Source organism: Meleagris gallopavo, chromosome 5 (assembly GCF_000146605.3).
Source record: "Meleagris gallopavo isolate NT-WF06-2002-E0010 breed Aviagen turkey brand Nicholas breeding stock chromosome 5, Turkey_5.1, whole genome shotgun sequence".
NCBI classification, from domain to species: domain Eukaryota; kingdom Metazoa; phylum Chordata; class Aves; order Galliformes; family Phasianidae; genus Meleagris; species Meleagris gallopavo.
The window spans coordinates 52694367-52714849 of record NC_015015.2 but is presented as its reverse complement, the minus strand read 5'-3'; positions in this window follow the sequence as shown (position 1 = coordinate 52714849).

The following is a 20483-nucleotide window of genomic DNA, read 5'->3' as shown; positions in this document are numbered from 1 at the left end:
TTTTTGTCTTGGTTTTGTTTCCTTCTGGTTTCTGAACAATTCCTGCGGAGAGAGATGCACTCCCCAAAATATCCAGCAGGTCATTTCTTCAAATGACTGCTTGATGACTGCTTGAAGACGAATGGAAAGAAGTTGCTTCTCCAATGGGTTAAACACTCATTTCTCTATAAGATCTTATCACTACCTTTGAGCACGATCCTGAGCCCCATAATCCACCTGTGACAAGGCAGAAAGCTGATTGTTCAGCTCACTTATTGCAGCAAAGATTCCAGTTATGAAAACATTTATGTCCCTTCACCTGGCAACAGCAGCAGGGAGAGGTCTGGCACAGCCACGTGGTTCATCTTCCCACCAAGTTCTTTATTTGTTCAGCAGGAACATCTTGAAACTCTTTAGGAAGTAAGTCTTGACTAGCTGAAAGGACTGTCAACACAGCCTGGGGAGGGACAGATTCTCAAGCTGTGTTATGGTTCATCCGTACAGTCTCCTTGGCAATTTTCCATAACATTGCCTGGGGTTGTTCCACCCAGAATTTCTTCTTTTCCCATGTCTGTGGCACACGGTTTTCCTGCATGTCCCTCTATAGCCTTCAATCCACCCCAGAGGGATGAGGAGTCAGCAGGACAACATCTGATACTCTGCAGGTCCAGTGAGTAACACTTAAAGTCAAGCTGTCCCAAGGCCCACAGCCAGGCAGAACCTTTGGAGACATGGCTGATATCCCATTACAGCATTTCCATGGGTCAGGAAGGCCAGAAATTATGATTGCTCCTAGCTATGGCATGGAAATAGGATCTGGACTTCAGCAGGAGATTAATAAGATATCCAGAAACAGTGGGATTTAGGAATTATTCAGTCAATTTGGTGCTATTCTCCAAGACAATCTCTGCAATTTTTGTGTCACATAACCTCACCTGAGCCCAACAATTAAGGTATAAGTTACAGCGGTTGCCTAATTAATATACGCAACTGAACTTCAAAACAGAGCATAATCAACACTGCAATAAAAGAGATTCGTTTTGAAAACATTACCCATTCAGACATAATTCTATTTCAGGATCTTCAAAAAGAGTCAGGGGGAAAAAAATCACAAATGTGTGTCACAGGATGTGAAATAAAAACAAAAGCACAACCAAAACAAACCAACCAAACAAAAAAAGTGACCAAGCCAAACAAAAAGGAAAAAAAAAAAAAAATCCAGCATATTTCATCTGAACAGCCTCTTGGGCACAGAGTGTTGCAACTTCATCATCTTACTAAGGTAATTACTAGGGTTTTTTTTATGTTTTCCCACACAACCAGCTTGGAGTAGTCTGTGCAGTTTTACACAAATTCCCAGTTGATGTAAGACAGTTTGATCTCCAGTAACTCTGCTTATGTTAATGGAGGATTTGGCCCAAGGTGTTAAAATATTTACTGCAGTGAGAGTCACAGATCTACTATAATTATGTTTTATCCACTGATCAAACTTCTTACTGTTCCCAGTGCCTTAATTACAAAGCTTGGATTTCTTCCAGGAAGAGAAAAACACCATAGACAGATGGGACAAAAAAAAAAAAAAAAAGAATAATTTAACATTTCCCTGGAGAAAAGACAGAGAAGAAATCATTTAACAATAACCTGAATTAAGTAATGATTAAGATGTTCAGCAGTCATTGTTCAAGAACAAAATCAGATGCACTTGCAACAGCCATGAGCCATGGACCTATGTACAGGGTGGGTGCTGCTCAGTGAGGTTCCTTCAGCCATGTTTCAACAACTCTCATTAATGGGATTTTGACTCTCCTCAGATGCATTTTTCAAAAGCGTGGTACAATGCACCGTTGGGAAATTTCTGTTGTTTTTCCACCTGAGGTTTTAATTTTTGGCCATTACAGCTCGGGTTTTGAAATCTCTGACCTCTTCATGCCGTTCTGCCCCACCATAGCAATTTATTGGTCTCCATGCAATCATTTGTGCCATTTTTCAGCCGAGGTTAGAAATTAAAGTAACACACAAGTCATTCATATTATTCAGCACTACTTCCTAATATTACAAAGGGTCATGCAGTGCTTTCCTGTAAACTGATGTCAGAAAGGCAAAGAGGCATTCAGGAATTTTGCAAAGGAAAGTTTCCACTAAAGCCTTCTTTTGTGGGAAAGGTTTGGGGTCCATAAACAAGAGGACCAGGAAATCTGTTGAAAGCCCTTTCCTGGATGTGTGTAATACACACACACACACACACAATGCTAGGTGCTGGAGAAGAGCTTGAATGATGAAAAATACTAGGTTCTTGAAAGGCTAGATGAGAATTTTCCCTATCCCACTGAACACCTGAGAAAGCCTTGAAGAAGGAAGATGAGGGCATGCTGCTCTGCAGTCTCATCTTTTCTGCTCACCGCCCCACTTCCCATGGGAACTATCTTTCCAAACTCACTAAGCTGAAAGGAAGTTCACCTTCAATCCTACCAAGACCCCAGGCATCAGCCAAGAATATGAAGTGCATGTAGAAAACGGGGACTGAGAGCAGAAAATCCCAGTGCACAATCATCATTGGACAGACAGTGTCAAGAGTTTAGTTCATTTGTAGGAACTGTTGGGAGACTTGCCAAATAACATGCAAAGCAGCAGTTTCACTGCAAAGCTGATAGTTTCCTTCAGTGCAAAGCAGTTAACAAAATCTGGGCCCCATCCTCATACAGCACCCAGGACTGCCTCTTCCTGACTTAATTTGCACTCTCATTTTGCTGCTCCTGGTGCACAGTACAAAATTGTAAATCACATTTTTTGCAACAGTAGAGGAAACTGCCTGCCCTGGTCATCACAAGTGACAACCACAATTCAAACTCAGATGTTCTGATGATGTTGCATTGGAGGCAGTTTTGTTCAGAAAATCAGAGTTAATGCTAAAACCATCTGGAACTTTAAAATGAACATAGATTTACCAGCTACATTGTTAGAGGTTTTACAATATTCCTCTACACGAGGTGCAAAACAATTCACCTGCATTATTAGTCTTTGGTAGTTGTATTATGAAACCACTCTTGAGCCTTAGCTGTGAACAGCAACCACCAGGAGCAAGGTTCTGTCCAAATAACATAGATAATTATCTTCTGATCTGTTTTGTCATTTATGTAATTTGAGCCAAATTCATCTCAGTGAACACAAAAGAAGGCAGTGAAACAGCACCCAGTGCTGGGCCAGTTTAGTCCTCTTCCTCGAGTCTTCAGCCAATATCCATTCTTTTTTTTAGATGTATTTCTCATTTCCTCTTTTTAAACACATTCTGTCTCAGACACCACCCTGTCAGCATTTGAATGTATCCTATTTTAATTGTTATCCTATCTGGCGCTGCCTCTTAGTCTTCAAGGGATACCAAACAAATTCAAGCATTTTTAGCCCCAGAAAGGAGCCTTGGGAGCAGCCTGATGGATTTCCATCCTTGGCCAAGGACTAGACTGCAGCTTTAATGTATGCATAAAGCAGTGGATGAATTTTTTTCTGGGCTTACACTTCAGTCACCTCTCCATGATCCAATGTGTATGTTCATTTCCCAGCTGCTCTCCATCCATTTATGTTTGGCACACCAGTATGCAGATTGGTTTTTCTGGAGGACTTGTCTTTCTAGTGACCCAGCAGTCAAATCTTCCCCATTAAGTGATTTTTAAAGGAGAACATGAGTCCCACAAAACTCCCTTTTAGCATCTCCAGCACTCTCTACTCTTGGCTGCAGTCACTGCTCAATAGCAGACACTTGACTGAGAGCTCTCAGGAATGGAAATATGGAAAGTGGACTATGTGGTCATCACATTTCTCTGCCAACTTAATTTCTGCTGACAAAATACTGAAGGAATGAAGAAGAGATCTGCTTTAAATAGTTGAGATATTTGACTTGGGAATATGATGAAGCTGCTTTAGTAATGGGGAAAAAAAAATAATTCTTGTTTTTAAATGCTTTGTTCTGTACCACGGAAAAGCACTGCAGAAATGCAGTGTGTAAAGGAAGATAATTACTGCCAGAGAAAGTGACCAAAATCTCATGGTGTGAAGGAGAGGAGGAGACAATGTCTAATTAAGGTATTGATCCCACAGACACTTAACCATGTCCTCATTTCCAGCAACTCAGTCATCCCTTTGTTTCTTCAACGTGCTGATTTGTCCTGTATGCCCATGCAAAGGACCTAGATGTCATAGCAAGGGGTGAGGTGTGAGCCACAATTCTGCACTGTAAGAAGGGAAACATTCTTCTGCTACTCAAGAACAACTGCAGTACCATCACAATGCCTGCTCAGTGTTAAATGAGTGAATATTTCATGTGATGTTACATATCAGAGTATTAGATCTGAAATTAACTACCTCGGGAACGATGGGATCTCCCAGAACTTTAATTTTCTAAGCTGTGAGAAACAAACACTGTAAACATTTATGCACTTGGATTTAAACATTGTGTCCCATAAACACAAAGACAGAAAAAGGGAAAATGATATATTTATATAATTATTTACCATATTATTAATACAATTATTAAGGATCCAGGTATCTTTTGGACTCTCCTCTTGTTTTGTTGTCTCGTGCTCTGAATAATAACAGAAGGATATAGTTATCAGCAGCAAGAAAAATATACTTTTCTTGAGGGATATTTGTGCCTAACATAGCTTATTGAACAAGTTTATAGAAGTGTTGTGTCCCAGTACCAAATCCACTAAAACAAGTCAATAACACAATGTCAGAGAAAAAATAGAAATTTCTTTCCAATAAGCTGCTTGGGAAGATGATTCATCTTTTATTAAAGTATGGGCTTCTTTCCTAGTTTTGAACATGGGGGATTAATGTGGATATGAGTGAAGCTGCATGGTATACATATATTCAGGCAATCCTTGCATGCTGGAAAAGTTAAAATCAGGAGGTGGAAAGGTGGAGGTGAAGAATTGTGCACTAAATACCAGAACACCAAAATACCAGAAGCCAAACTCCCAAAGTATTTGACACACTCATTTCCCATCACTGTTGTTTTCTTGACTAGTCCTCACAATGACTCAGAATTGTTGTCATAACGCAATATCATCTTGCTTCTTCTTCATGTGAAATCACTTGTGCTGCATAGCAAAAGGGTAAACAGAGTACCTCTCCAGTTTAAAGGTGGAAAATGAGAATCTGGGGAACCATGAAACTGTCAGTCTGGAAAGAGACTAGAGCAAATTATTAAACAATCTTTTTATAAACAGCAAGAGGAAAGTAAAGAGATTAAAAAAAGCCAGAATGCATGCATCAGGAACACACTGTACCAAATCCAAACTCATTTCCCTCTCTGGCAATATCACTGAGAAAGGAGGAGGAGTGAAAGTTGGATATCTTAACTTCAATCATGACAAGCTGGGAAAACCTGGTTTCCATGGGCACCTGCCCACAAAAGCACATCCCAACAGTTTGCCCTCAAACTGACAGCATATTGCTTTGGGGATCCTGAAGGGTCCATTGTGCTCAATTGCAATCGCTGTTTTCATTACGCATATGTTAATGATGGAAAGTAAAACTCCAGGAAAAAGCAGATGACCTCAAGCAAGAAGGCTGTGTTTGACTGTTACTAAGACCTTATTTAGCAATCTTTATTTAAGTTGAAGTGCTGAAACAAGCTGCACAGAGAGGTTGTGAATGCCCCACACACGAGATGTCCAAGGCCATGTTGGATGAGATCCTAGGCAGCTTGATCTGGTGGTTGGCAACCCTGCCCATGGCAGGGTGATTAGAACTAGGTGATCTTTAAGGTCCTCACCAACCTAAGCCATTCTATGAATCTGTGATTTAAGATCTTAAGTGAGACTGTGTGTTCACAGCCCCATCCCATGTTATTTATTTCGAAGAAGTCAGCAACAAAACAGACTAAAATATGTGTGACTGTATGTTTAGAGAAAGCAAGGGCAGTTGGTAACACTGACAAGCAAGCTCTGTTTTCCTGTTATTTATTGTGCAAAGGTACTGATAAGGAGCTGGAGGGAAGATACACATCTCTCTCCGTCTGTTTTATTGTACCAGTGTAAGATAGAGTATGAAAGGTCTCTATAGAGTAGAGAAAATAATAATTAGGTTTGAGACAAGGAAGAAATTTAACTTGTACTTCTTGCACACCAGAATCATCCCACTGTACTTCTTGCAGAAAGACAGTTGCACATGGGGATCCAATGCCATACTTCTTTCTCCTCCTCATTTGATCTATAGGACAATTTAATCCCTTCCCATGGTGCCAAATGGATTTCAGATTCCCTTTCTAGTTTAGGGTTTTATTAAAAATAAACTCTGTCAGATAGATGCAGATGTCCACTGGAAAAACTCACAGCAATGGGAACCCATTTTCTACCAGGGGAAACATCCATCTCCTCTCCAGCATGAAGCCCAGAGCAGTTCAAATCTCAGTTAAAAGGATTTATTAGATCAGCTTCTTGCTTGGTTGGTTTATCTGGAGAAAATATAAGGAATCTCAGAGGACATGAGTCATCCCTTATTCCTTGAGAGGGGTGTACAGGAGGGGATTGCTCATCCGCAAGGGAGCAGGTACCCGGGGTTTTTGGTGGAGCTGGCAGATATCACAGGATGCAGGACACAGTGAAGCTCCCTGCACAAAGCTCTGCTAGAATTGCTGGTCCCTCCTGAGCCACCCCTGCCCCAGGCAAAGTAGCTCCTTTTGGCTCAGGTCAGTCATAGAATCATAGAATTGTAGAATGGCTTGGGTTGGAAGGGATTTCAAGGACCATGAAGCTCCAACCCTCCCGCCACATGCAGGGCCACCAACCTCCATATGTATTACTAGACCAGGCTGTCCAGGGCCCCATCCAACCTGGCCTTGAACACCTTGAACACTTCCGGGGACAGGGCATTCACAACCAAGAAAACAAAACAAAAACAAAACAAAACAAAACAAAAAAACAGAAGAAGAAAAAACAACAACAACAACAACAACAACAAAAACAGCCATAAGCTACAGGGATTTCCTGTAGGAGTCTTCCATTAAATTCCTTCACTGGAGGAAGCAGCAACAGCATGACGTGAGTCCCTGTTCCTGTCCCCTAGCAGGACACAGCCTAGAAGAGGGAAAGCAACCCAGAACTCCTGCAGACAACAAGCCTCAGACAGCACTTCTGATGCAAGTATAGTCTTTAATTGCTATATTTAGTCTTTGATTTTCCAAGCATTGTTCACAGAAAGATAAATATCATTATCCTCATTTCAAAGTTACAGAATAATAATGCTTAAATGGAAAAGATGATGAGCTCTAGCCCCGAGGCTGAGCCGTACGTCAGCAGCCTGAGGCACTGCTGGGGCTGCAGACACACCTGGTTGCTCTGTTCACCATGTCTCATAGAATCATTGAGGCTGGAAAAGAGTCACCCCGTCCAACCTCCAGCCCACCCCCCCACTATGCCCACTGACCACATCCCTCACTGCCACATCTCCATGGTTCTTGAACAATCCCCACTGTGCTCCAGACCCTCACCAGCTTTGTTGCCCTTTTCTGCTCCAGGGAACTCAATGTCATTCTTGTAGCAAGGGGCTCAAAACTGAACACAGCCCTCGAGGTGTAGCCTTGCTCTAAAAAGGGAGTATTAAATGAAGCACTGCCTTCCCCAGAAAGACCATTCCCCATGTAACAGCCATGTGAGCTCTGTACGAATAGTCAAGCGGAAAGCAGTGGAATGTCTCATGTGAAACTGTTTTGCTCCATGCATGCTTCTTCAATGTTACCAATAACACCTTCGAGCACAGGCATGGGAATAATTCACACAACTCTATTTGCTTTCACAGTTTACTCTCTTTGCTTCTTTATTCAAATTTAGAAAAGTACCAACTTTGCTTAACAGACATAAGCATTTTAATTCTATATTCTTCTCTCCTCGCGCAACTCTGCACAGCTTGCAGAAGGGATTACCATCACCAGGCCAAACATTTGAGTCATGAAGACATTTCTGTCCTGGTCACATATAAAATTTGTTTTCACTCACTGCAAAACCCACAACAGGTAGATTACGGAGTAAAGAAACACGAGCATCCATTACTCCATCATTTCTTACAACCTTTTCCTAGCATCAGTTCAGCTTCTTACCCTCTTTATGTTTTGATGAGCCTATTAGAAACAAAGGGATCCTGTAGAATTCCTCCTGTCTGCTTTCACCTCGGCTGGACACAAAAGAAAGAACAATCATCTCTTCCCAGTACTGGCATGGAAAAAAAGCAAGATGCATCCCTCGCAGTGCTGGAAATGCCCTGCTTTACGCCACCGCTCCATTAAAATCTCCCAGTGACCACTAGGTGGGGAGAGACGCTTATTGTCCCCGAGCCGCTGGAAGATAACAGCAGTGCAGGACTTCTCCCTGCAAATCTGTATTTTAAGCAGAACTTTTTCCTCTCCCAGCTGCAGATCGATGGAGAGGGGGGAAACTGTAAACTGGGTGTGACAGAGACAAAGAGGTCCTTCATAGCGAGCTGCACGTTCCAATTGAGATCTGTGGATTTTCCAAGCTCTGTTGCAATCCCTGAGATATCGAAATTTAGATTTGTTGATGGTGCAGGAGTGAGTTTAATATCACACATGGGGAATATATGGCCAAAGCATTTCTAGGGGTAAGTTCCTTACTGACAGATTTATTTGTCAGAGGGGTTTGTGCTGCTGTTATTTTCTTTGTTACTTCAAGGTATTCTAAAAAAAGATTTGGGTTTGCAACTTGAGATTTCCAGGAGAGAAGGATCAAATGGAGAAGAGAAGGATTTGGGAAGACCAAATAACAGCCTTTCAGTACCTACAGGGGAGCTGCAGGGAAGGGTTTGACTCATGAATAGGGTCTGTTTTGATAGGACAAGGGGAAATGATTTCAAACTGAAAGAGGGGAGATTTAGATGGGGTATAAGGAAGAATTTTTTTCAGTGCAAGTGGTGATCACTGGCATGGGCTGCCCAGAGACGTGGTAGATGCCCTGACCCTGCAGACACCCAAGGTCAGGCTGGATGGGGATCTGAGCACCTGATAAAGCTGTGGGTGTCCCTGTGCATTGCAGGGGGGTTGGACCAGACGGCCTTTAAGAGTCCCTTCCTAGTCTAACAATTCTATGATTCTGTATGAATAGTGTCCCACTAGCTGGCATGAATTTGGACCTTTATTTCTCCATGTTACCATTACAGATTACCACAAACCCCAGCAACATTAGTTCTAGAAAGCTATATGGGCAACATCAGGCTTTAAATTTTCCAGTGAAGACAGATACATGAGCAGTGATCTGCTGGATGTTCCATAAAGCCACAGCATGTCTGTCACTCAGAGCTGCTGTTCTTCAGCTAGGCCAGGTCTGGCTCTACCCACAGACGTGACTTCAGCATAGACGTATCCTCAGAAACCCCAACTCCTGGTGTTTACTACAGAGACAGAACCAGAAGTTCTCCTTTTCACTTGCAGCCTTAGCTGAGAATTACAGCAGCACCCACAAACAACTGTGGTAGCTATAAAACCATCTCAGCCTCTTTGTCACCTTTCAGTAACAAATACCTTGAAAGTGCTTGGCATCTGTCACTGCAAGTTTCTCACTTCATGCCTGGTAGTAAACAGCATCATCCTTCAAATGAGATGAGAAGGTTGCCATGGAGCTCCTGGATCTTTTTGATCAAGGGAAAGTTAATGTTTCAAGTATAATGTTTTGATGAGGATTTTCAGTGTGGTCTTTTCTTTCTTTCTTTTTTTTTTTTTAATCTCTGCATTCCCTGATAGAGGGATCATTACCTATGACCAAATAAGAGATGTATTTGGCAGCTACAGCCTTCATCTGCCAAGTTCAGTGCAATGTACTTCCAAGAAGAACATCTGGCTCTGTAATTTTGTTCCTTGGCAATGCAGCTGTTGTTTGCACGGCTGACTACCTCTCTCTGCCTGCAGCTGTGAAGCAGCATTGCTGCATGCTTTGCACATTGCAGCTTCATGGTGTCTGGATGTTCTTTGCCCTTTCCTATATCACAGACTTACCTACACCTAAAAATTATTTACACTTTGCAAATGAGTGCAAGATGCAGCTCCTCAAATTATACCTTGCTGCATATGGAAGCAACTAGAGACATAGCTGGTGTTGGGTCTGGGGCACAAGTCTTATGGGGGGCGGCTGAGGGAATGGGATTGTTTAGTCTGCAGAAGAGGAGGATGAATAGGAGCATAAGCTGTTCACCTGCTCACTAGAATTAGCAGTGGGTGTTGGTACATGAGCTGGAGACAACTGCAAACTACAGCCACACTTGCTGCTGACAGGCACACATCATCGTATGTGTTGTTCCCATAGGAAACAGGGTATGAGAGAGAAAGAAACTCCTGTCTCAACTGCATGCTGTTTCATGGTAGCTTTAGTAAGACCTTACATCCGACTGATTAAATTCTCTTGAAAGCTAATCAACTTAAATATATTAAGGAATAATAAAGATACAGGATGTACAAAAGTTAAATCTCTAAAAGCAGTATTAAGAGTTTCAGTGCTTTTTAAACACATGATGACCACTGGCATGGTATGTTACCTAAACGTCCATTGAAAGCAGTAGAATCAATCAAAGAATCATTAAGGTTGGAAAGTCCACTACGACCATTTAGTCCAACCATCAACTCATCCCTGTGACCTTTCTGACCATGTCACACAGTACCACTTCTCCACAGTTCTTGAATACTCTCAGGCACAGTAATTCCACCCCTCCTAGCAGCCTGTTCCAATGCATCCATTCTTCCTGAAAATAAATTTTTCCTAATATCCAATCTGAACCTTCCCTGGTACATCTTAAGGCCATTACCTCTCATCCTAACGCTGTTTTTTTTTTCATAAACCGTTAGCGTTATATTCAAGAATCAGAGGATGAGAACCACTGAGCAAAGTCCTGAGGCTAAAGGAATTATAGGTTTAATTTTTGCTTGGGAGAGAAATCTCCAGGCAAAGAACCAAGGTACCGGCCAAGAAAAGCTAAAAACATGGATACTGCAATGAATATCATAAAGCCAACTTGAGAAGGTGGGTGGGAGAAATGAGCCATCCAAGGAAGGTGTGGAATAAATTGGTGACTGCTGTACAATATCGACTGGTGGACAGAGCCTCATACTGTACAACGCTGAGCCTCCAGCTAGCACTGAAGGATGCCTTCATGTTGAATAAGAGCAGAGCAACATGTGCCATTGACTGTCCAAGGGGACTTGTCAGGAACTGTCTGGAAGGGAACTCTGGGGTTCCTAAATGTCCCCTCTGGACTAATAGTTTCCAGAAAACCAGCAGCTATAAAGGATTAAAACAGCATTTCTTTTAGTATCTGTAGGCAAGGCTGCAAAGACAGGTAGGAGGCAGCCTGATTTCTGGCAGGAAACGAAGTGACGTCTGTGATATTTTCCAGTTACATCAGACAAAGGTGGCAAACAATAAAACAAGGAAACAATAGATGGGCCTTTGTGTTCCACACAGAAATGGAAACAGATGAGGGAAGTGCTTGCAAATGGGGCGACAAAGCGAGAAAACATGGAAGAGGCTGCAAATTATCTAGGGGTGAGGATTCAATCTGGGGAGGACGGAGTCCTTTAATTGGAGTAGATCCTGGCTGCAGTTTGGGGTAAAAATACAACCTGTAAATGCAAAAGTATTCCAACAAAGCATTTCAATTTTTTTAAAAGAAGAATTTTCCCCATCAAGACAGATTTTATGTGAGATAAACACTGCCACTGAATTGCATCAAGATAAGGCAAAATATTGTATGAAACCATGAGCCTAAGCCTACACATAAAAAGTAACACTAAACTTGTATATATTATTGCCATTATCACAGTGTCTGACCAAGCAAAAACAACTTGAGGAGTTCACACATTTCTGTGTAAGGATCTGCTCATGCCAGCAATGGGCACAGCAGGATGAAGGGACCACAAGGGCACTCAGAACAGTTTTTCACTGAGACAATAGAAAAGCTTACTTCAGAAGAGGAAAAAATCTGATCCAGTTGTTGAAGCCCATGTTCATTGCAGGGGATTTGGACTAGATGATCTTTAAAGGTCCCTTCCATTTCAAACAATTCTATAACTCAGTACAACTGAGCACAAAGATGCTACAAGTCTTCCCAGTGCCTGTAGGAGTTTTGATAGACCTTGAAAAAAGAGCCCAAGATGACATAAATCCTTCTTTTCATTTGCGACATTTCCACTTCAATCCTCCAGCTTTTTCATCCAGTTTCCCAGGATTCAGACCTCAGCTCGCCTCGGGCACTCGGTACAGCCTTTGGAGCAGGTAAACCCACCAGCTGATGCCAGGTACAGCTGAATGTTTGTTACAGCTCCCTGGTGAGTTGCTATGAAAACCAGCGTCAAATTAATAAAAGCCTTAGCAAAAAATGTCACAGGATCAGCCACCGCTCCATGTTTGGGGCTGTTAATTACAGAGCAGCAGGAGAGGCTGGAACAGCACCTGCTGGCACTGCTTAGGGGCACTGCAACCAGAAAATGCCTGCACGGCTGGACATGGAGGTCAGCTGTGGGAAGAGACAGGGAAGGGGAAGCAAATAGCTTGTTAGGGTCTGAAAGCCCAAGTTTTCCCCAAAGCAATAAAAATGAAACTGTATATAACCACACTGGGACAGCTGTGAGCAGCTGTGTATGATGAGAGGAAACTTCACGGTGATGTGAAGTTAGCTGCAGGATCAGATCTGTTCTGCTCAGGCATAACCATGGTTTCTGTGCTCTGGAAGGCAGAGGGAAGTGGTGAGACATCCCATAGCTATACTGTCATACCCTCTTGGGTTTCAAGCCCATATTGAATCTGCTCTTCTCAAACTTGACAACTTGTTGGCTCACAAACTGACTTCTGTCAGCCAGGAGCCAAGGGAATTGCCAGCCAAGGAAATTCAGACACAGGCAAGTGTCCAGATTTGCACTTTGCCTCTCGGGACAGAACGGCTGCAGCCAGCACAAGCTATGTGATGCAGCAAGCATCCAATCCAAATTCAAACCTGGTCAGTGGGCTTAGTTTAAACGTGGACAGGCAACAACAGGAAGATGGAAGAGCAGAGCTAAGGCATGGTGCAGGTGTCCTGAGATTTTCATTGCCTATATCTGTAGTCTTTGATACAGCTGTGTAAAGGAGAAGAAATGTACTTTTCCAACTGACACCACAAGTATTTTCTGCTAGGAAGAAACTATGGGGAGTCCCACCCTGAGCCCATAGGTTGTGTGCATTGCATCCGAATTGCACGCAGAGGGCAGTTTTATCACCTCACACTCAGTCTTCCCCAGTGACTGCAGGGTGACAGATTCCACACCAGGAAAATACCATAAACAAGAAGCTTGCCTGGTCTTGTATTTGGAGCAACCTGCTGTAGGAACAGCACATGACTCAAAGGCATTTAACTCTGAAGATAACCACTGATTCATGAGTCAAGAGGTGCTATTTTGAGCAACACCACTACACAACTTGTGAGCCGGACGATCCTTTCTTTTCTGCCTCCCCTCCTCTCATTCACATCTTTAGACTGCAAATGTCACGGGTTTGAAGTTGCTGAATTTTTGTGTACCTTTGTATACTGCTTAATGTAAAGGGAGAATGTTTACAACATGGTCTTCTAAGCAGTGCTGAATGCAAACCTGACATGTCAGCACAGAGCAACAAGAGCAGGAACTGCAGTAACAGGAGGACAATTAAATTAAGACGCTATGCAAACTCTCAGTGAAGCACAAACCAACCTTTTTCTTGAGACAACAAGAGCTGGTTAACATTTTCCTTGTTTCCACAAGCAGGCACTCACCCCAGTTCCATCAAAGTGATACAGGCAGTGACATGGTTGAGTGCTGAAAGGCTGTTGCTCTGCTATTCGTGGCATGACAAGTTGCAGAAAGATCTGTCACATGTACCCACTCTCACACGATTTCCCAGTGGACTGTTTTCCAGTGCTTGTTACCTAAGTGAAAATATGGAAAAGAACTGAGAACTGAACCTGGACCAAAAAGTTGGGAAATCTCATGGGAACAGATTTTCTGAGGAGTTTGGCAGCTCCAATACAGTTCCTTCTTTTTCTTTTTGTTTCCCCAGTAATCAAAATATGCCCTAAGATGGTCTAGATAAAAATTTCTGGTGGCTATCTGTAATTTCAGGCTGTTAAAAAGATTAATAATGCTCAAGACGCTGGAGAATAAGGAGAAATATATAAGCACTGCACCATTACTCAGATGATTACTGAATGGGTTTAAGTGGGGCTTATAATTTATCCAAAGCCGACATATGAAAATTGTTCTCAGTGGCCATTTTGAAAGCAGATGAAGCTCTGAAGGTGTTCTGAAGAAAGATAGGAAAAAAAAAAAAGTAATCAGTGGAGCGTTTCAATTAATGCAGTGGTAACAAGCTGAAATGAAGCATCTTACTACTGATTTTCATTTTCCACCAATGGAGTGGGCTTTCACTTGTGACAGAGTGAAAGACATAGAATGGATAAGGTTGGAGGGGACCTTAAAGCCCATCCAGCCCCAACCCCTGCCACAGGCTGGGTGCCCACCACCAGCTCAGGTTGCCCAGGGCCTCATCCATGGCCTTTGGATCCACCAGGGATGAGGCACCATCCTGCTCTCCGGGCAGCAGTGCCAGGGCTACAATACTGCTAGGGATAAATAGTTCTGTTTACTGAGTTGCTCCTGCGGCAGCATGCTCTCAGGCTGCTTGGATGCCGAAGCTGAAGAAGCTAAAGGCATTCTGTGACAAACGAAAGGCTGCACAGCTGGGTCCCCTGACAAAAGCCAGTGCAACATATGGTCACAGGGCTCAGATGAACACAGCAGGCCTACGGCTTGGGGAAAGCACTTCCAAGAAAAAGTCCTACTGAGGGATGCCTACTGAGAGCAGGCTGTGCCTCCAGATCGCCTGCATTAATTAAAACACATAAATTGGGGTTGTTCTGCTCCTGTCATTGGGAGCACAGTCCATCAAACAAGTCTGATGTTTAAATTACAGATGCTTATCAGCTGCTTGCTGTTTTCCTCTCATGTTTTGCTCTCATGTTTTGCTTCGCATGTTAAATAAATCGTGTTTCAAGAAGTCTCTCCATCTCCACACAGCACTGATCACAGCCCTCTCCCAAAAAGTTGCTTCCACGTTACATGCTTCTCAGAACAGCTGAAAATGCAGAGTTTATCCCAACACTAGTCAATGGGCCAGGTCTGATGCCTGCAGTGCACAAATCAGAGAGACGACTGAAAGAGGATGGTTCTGAGACATCACTCAGTTCTGTAACAAACAGCAACCTGTGTCTGACTGTTATCCCAAAGGTCATGAAGACAGCAAAGAAGTTAAGGTGGTGTCAACTCAGTCAGTAGTAGTTCACTGGGAACTGACAACCATATTACTTTGCAAGACTGTATTCTATAGCATAATTGTTGTTTTGTTTTTTTTTTTTGTTATGAAAATAATTATGATGCACACAAAGATTCTAATGATATAAAAATTGTGATTTCTTGTGTGACTAGAGGATTCTGTATGGGATTAGAAATATGTTGTAGTCCCACACCTTGGAGAAGTGTGTGGAAAGAGGCATATAAAACGTACATGCATGGTACTTTGTTTTACAAAGAGGAGATCAAGCTGCATGGTCTATCAGATCACAGAATTAAAGAATAATAGTGGTTGGATCCTCCCTGAGCAGGGTTACCTAGAGTCAGTTGTCCATGACTGCATCAAAATGTCTTTTGAATATTTCCAAGGATGGAGACTCCGTAACATCTCTGATGCATTACAGGACCTTTGACTCCAATAAAGTCAGACCAAACTGGAAATTCTCATGAGTCATCTTTGCCTACTAAATCTCCATTTAAAAATATATTTTCATGTAGACAGCATGGCCCCAAATGCTGCTGAACCGAGGAAAATAATCCATGGGGATTCTTGCCACTTCACGGCAGACAGCGGAAGCAAACACAGACTGTTCTGAGATGGTGGCAAGTATGCAGTCAGGTTCATTTTGTGGCACAGAGGGAGAACAGGGAGCAGGGAAAAGAAACCCTGATCATTAGGAGCTTAATGGAATTGCATGCAGAATAGCTAAGATTGGAAAAGACCTCCAAGATCATCTGGTACAACCATCCACCTGCCATCAGTATTGCCCACTAAACCATGTCCCTCAGTGCCACATATACACTGTTCTTTAACATCTCCAGGGAAAGTGACTACACCACCTCCCAGGGCAACCTGTGCCAATGCCCGACCACCCTATCAGAGAAGTTCTTCTTAATATCCAACCTGACTGCAGCACAGTGCAGGGCACAGTTGCAGCATTCATCAGCCATGGTTCCCCAGTGGTACACTACACCTAAATTTCACATGGCCATCATGGAATAAACAGTGCTTGTACTGACAGAAAAAAAAACAGGCAGCAGTGAGGAAGAAGAGGACCAGGTGGGTGATTTTTTTTTTTTGAATCAGTCTGAAAGAGCCAGGAACATCTATCATGGCACATCAGTTCTGCAAACCAAATCTGTGGCTGCAGCTTGTCACACACACAACAGCACAGGTACACTGACAGCTGTATAACCTGCAGCAAAAGCTATGCTGAGCAGAACAAATAGACCATGTGGAAAGCACTGGGGTATACGCTACTCCTCCAAGCAGTGAGCTGCCAAATATAACTCCTACAATTGCTGTGGCTGCAAGAATTGTCTGTGAGTAGCCACCGGACACTTGTGCAAGTCCAAGTGATGGGCCTTGAAATGGTGTGCCAGTAGGTCACTTAGCAGTGCCTTTGCCACAACACTCTGCTCAGGATAGGATCAGCAAGGAGACAGGCAGAGAAACCACCCAACCAATCTTAATACCCATTTGCTTTCTGCTGTAGTCTTCATCCCATCTACCTATTCCTGAAATGCAGGTGCAGTGCCAGCCTTCTGCTCATTTTTGGGTGGATGCAGAAAGATAGCACGAAGCACCAAAGCACATTCCCTGTCTGGAAGCAGCTCACTCCTTCTTTCCAAGAGAGTAAAAACTGCATGAATGTTTTTATGAGAGAGAAGCAGAGCTGAGTGGAGAGGAGAAATAAAAACGTTATACAAGTCAGCCATGCAAGACAGAAACCAGACAGCAGAGAAGGTAGAGGTGACAGCCAACAATTTTCTGGAAGGAAATGAGAGAATTCTGATGCAAACAGAGAGACGTAGCAGACCTCCAGATGCACGCGTTTCCAGAGGCAACTTTCACACCTCCAAGGAAAAGTGATCCCCAAAATTCAAATGCAAATACCTGGAAATACCAACACTGGAGAAATACTACCACCTGCATGGATGGGTAACACAGCACTATCTACAGTCAGTGATGCAGAAAGAACCGTACATTAACAAGCTAATCATCATCTTTCCTAACTGAAAATAAACCTCTCCATTCACACGCACACAACTAAATCACGTGCAAGTCTTATTATATAGCGGCTGTCTTTAGGAAGCAAGTTCAGAGATTAGGGTACTCTGATGAGCCGGATGTGAATCATCCTTTGCTTGACCTCATTTCCCAAAAGCAATTTGTTTTATAAGCTCCTCTTTCTACGGGGAAACCTAATGACATTAATTATATCCATGGCAGCAGCACAAAACAGGAGATGCCCTGCTGCTGGTGTGGACCACCATGTAGAGTGATGGTGGCAGCATGACTGATGGCGTGCAGTGGTTTTGAAGGCCTGCTCTCACTCAACAAGCCTCAAAGTCGAACCTCAGCACCTACCCTTCAGCAAGCTGCCTCTGAAAATGCTTCACGCACAGCACTTCCATCCCTGCTGTGGTCAATGTTAAACTGTTATTTTTTCCTCCTGTTTTCACGGCTTCTGCTCTTCGACAGAGCAGATTCACTAGAGGTCTCAACAACAGTTTCACCAGTGTGGGAAGCTGATGGATGGAGCTGCCAACGAGGAAAGGGAAGAGAGGATGGAGTTAATACAAAAAAACAATGGCTTCATTTCAATTATTCTTAGCACATGATGGAGGCACACACAAACAATCAAAGAACAAAAAAGAACAACCCCAAGACTCCTGTATGTAGTACTGGAGGTTAAGAAGGCTCCCCTGAGAATATCATGTCTGTAGGCATGCTTAAACTCTTGATTTGATTTAATTGCAAGAGTCTGGCTCTTACCATCTCACAGTTTGGAAAAGGTGCTGAATCTGACCTGGCTTTGAACTGCACAGTGATAATGAAGCTCAGTATGGTTCTGCTATGCTCAGACATTATCACAGTCCCTGCCCCAAAAGACTTTGAAAATCTCAAAAGATTAGACAAAGGATAAGAAAAAAATGTGAGAAGATTTACCTGAAGTCAACCTGCAGTTCAGAAGCAGTGCCAGAAACTTCATTCCCACATCAGTGCTGGTAGGAGGAAGGAGGGAGGATGGACAAGGCTGTTTCTAACAGTAGGAAAAACTCCCTATCACCTTGAAAATCTTTCACTCCATGGAGGTACCTCCTACGAGTGAGTATGTAGGGACAGATCTGTCCAGTTTAGGACGAGATGATGAAGGAAGATAAGGCCCAATAGAAGATAAGGTCCCCATCAGATCCAGGCGGTCAGATTTGATGACCAAAATAGTTAACTGAGAAAAGTCTTCTGACTTACAAGCTTTAAGCTCATAAGAACACAAGAAGAAAGATGAGAGGAGGCACTGTGGAATGATGTGGCAGCATCAGATTTGGTCAGGGAGAGTAAGCTGGGAAGGCAAGATACAGGTGGATTTTTTCTGTCTGAAAGCCTGCAGAGAGTGCAAAATGGGTTTAATTGGCAAACACACTGCTCACTGCAAAGCTAATTAACAAATGTAGAAGTCTTTCACCTCCTACAGACCTTCTCACAGAAATTTCTTGCACTGGCCTTGAACTCGCTGATCTCTGAGGAAGCAACTCCTTGGACAGGCAGCCCCATCAGACCTGGGCTGATGAAGATGAAGCTGAGGTTTCCATGCAGGCATGTGGGAGCTGGAAATACTACACAGTCGTGGGAATAGATCTGTTCCCAGTTAATTTGTTAATTAACAAAAGGTCAGAGGCACTTCATCTGGGGCAGAGCTCTTGGCTTGAGAATCTTTGCTAGGAAGTGCCTCAGGTGACAGCTTCAATCCACAGTGTTAATAATGTCTGCCTGTCTCTATTACGGCCTCCTTTAGAGGCTTCTGGCCATCATAGTCTTGGCTAGAAGCTTGTAAAATGAGTGGGAAGAAAAATAGGTTTGATACTTGAGAACCACACGTTTCAACAAGCTTTCCAAGCATTTCAACTCATTTGGTTCACTTTTTTAGTTTAGGCACGTCTTTCCAAACTTCATGGCTTGAAACCAGCAAGCTTTTATTGGATTTGAGAGTTGAGAAAAACTGAGATCTTGTGAGAACATCTGACACTTTCTAACTTGATTACAGAAAGAGGAAATAAGCCATGGATCCAGATTAAATCACCAAATGTGAGCTTTGCTAACCAGTAATTCTGTGAATTCCATGCTGCTGTAGGCAGCTCTGATACACAGAAGCATTTTTAGTCCAGCTAAAACTTTCAGTGCAAGTATGCAAGGGTCAGCTTAATTGTAAAGTATTTTGTAAAACATAGCAAAGTAGCCTCAAACTTTGTTAGACTTCTAGGCAAGAGGATTGGGTAATTAATTCATACAGCAAAGTCAGTGCCAACTTTGGTAGTAAAAGACACAACCCCAGGTTGCAGAAGGGTTAATGTTTCTTCAGCCTCTTGAGTGAAAAGTATAAACCAATGTGATTGTATGCTATTGCCACAAAACATGCTCTTAAAATATTTTGGACTGATCTGAATGATGCCAAACGAAGATAAAGTAATGAGGTTGAAGAAAACACAGGCTTTTAGTCCAGATACAGCTCTTTTTCTTATAGCGTCATATTTCTACTGGAGCTCTACATATCATCCATATAGCTAAAGTGGAAATTGTAGCTCTGAATTTGACAGCTATATGGGCAATATGTCAGTATTCCTCACTCTCAAAATAAACTCGTCAGCCTTTTCAAAGAAGGCCATTAGGTAGAATCTAATGAGTGACTATGCTTCCATTATCACAGAATCATTAAAGTTGGAAAGACCACTAAGATCATCTAGTCCAACCATCAACCCATCACTACCACACCACTAAATCACTGCACTCAGTTTGACATCTGCCCTTTTTTTGAACACCTCCAGGGACAGTGACCCTACCACTTCCCTGCCCTGTGCAGACTGTTCCAGTACCTTGCTACTTTCTAAGAATTTTTTTCCTGATATCCAACCCGAACCTCCCCTGACCAACTTAAAGCCATGACCTCTTGTCCTATCACTAGTTACCTGGGAGAAGACCTCACTACACCTCACTACAATCTCCTTTCAGGGAGTCGTAGAGAGCAATAAAATCTCCCTCGGGCCTCCTATTCTCCAGACTGAACAGTCCCACTTTCATCAGCCGCTCCCCATAAGACTTGTTCTCCAACCTCCAGAAAATCTGCAAAGAAATTTCACTAACTTCTTGCAA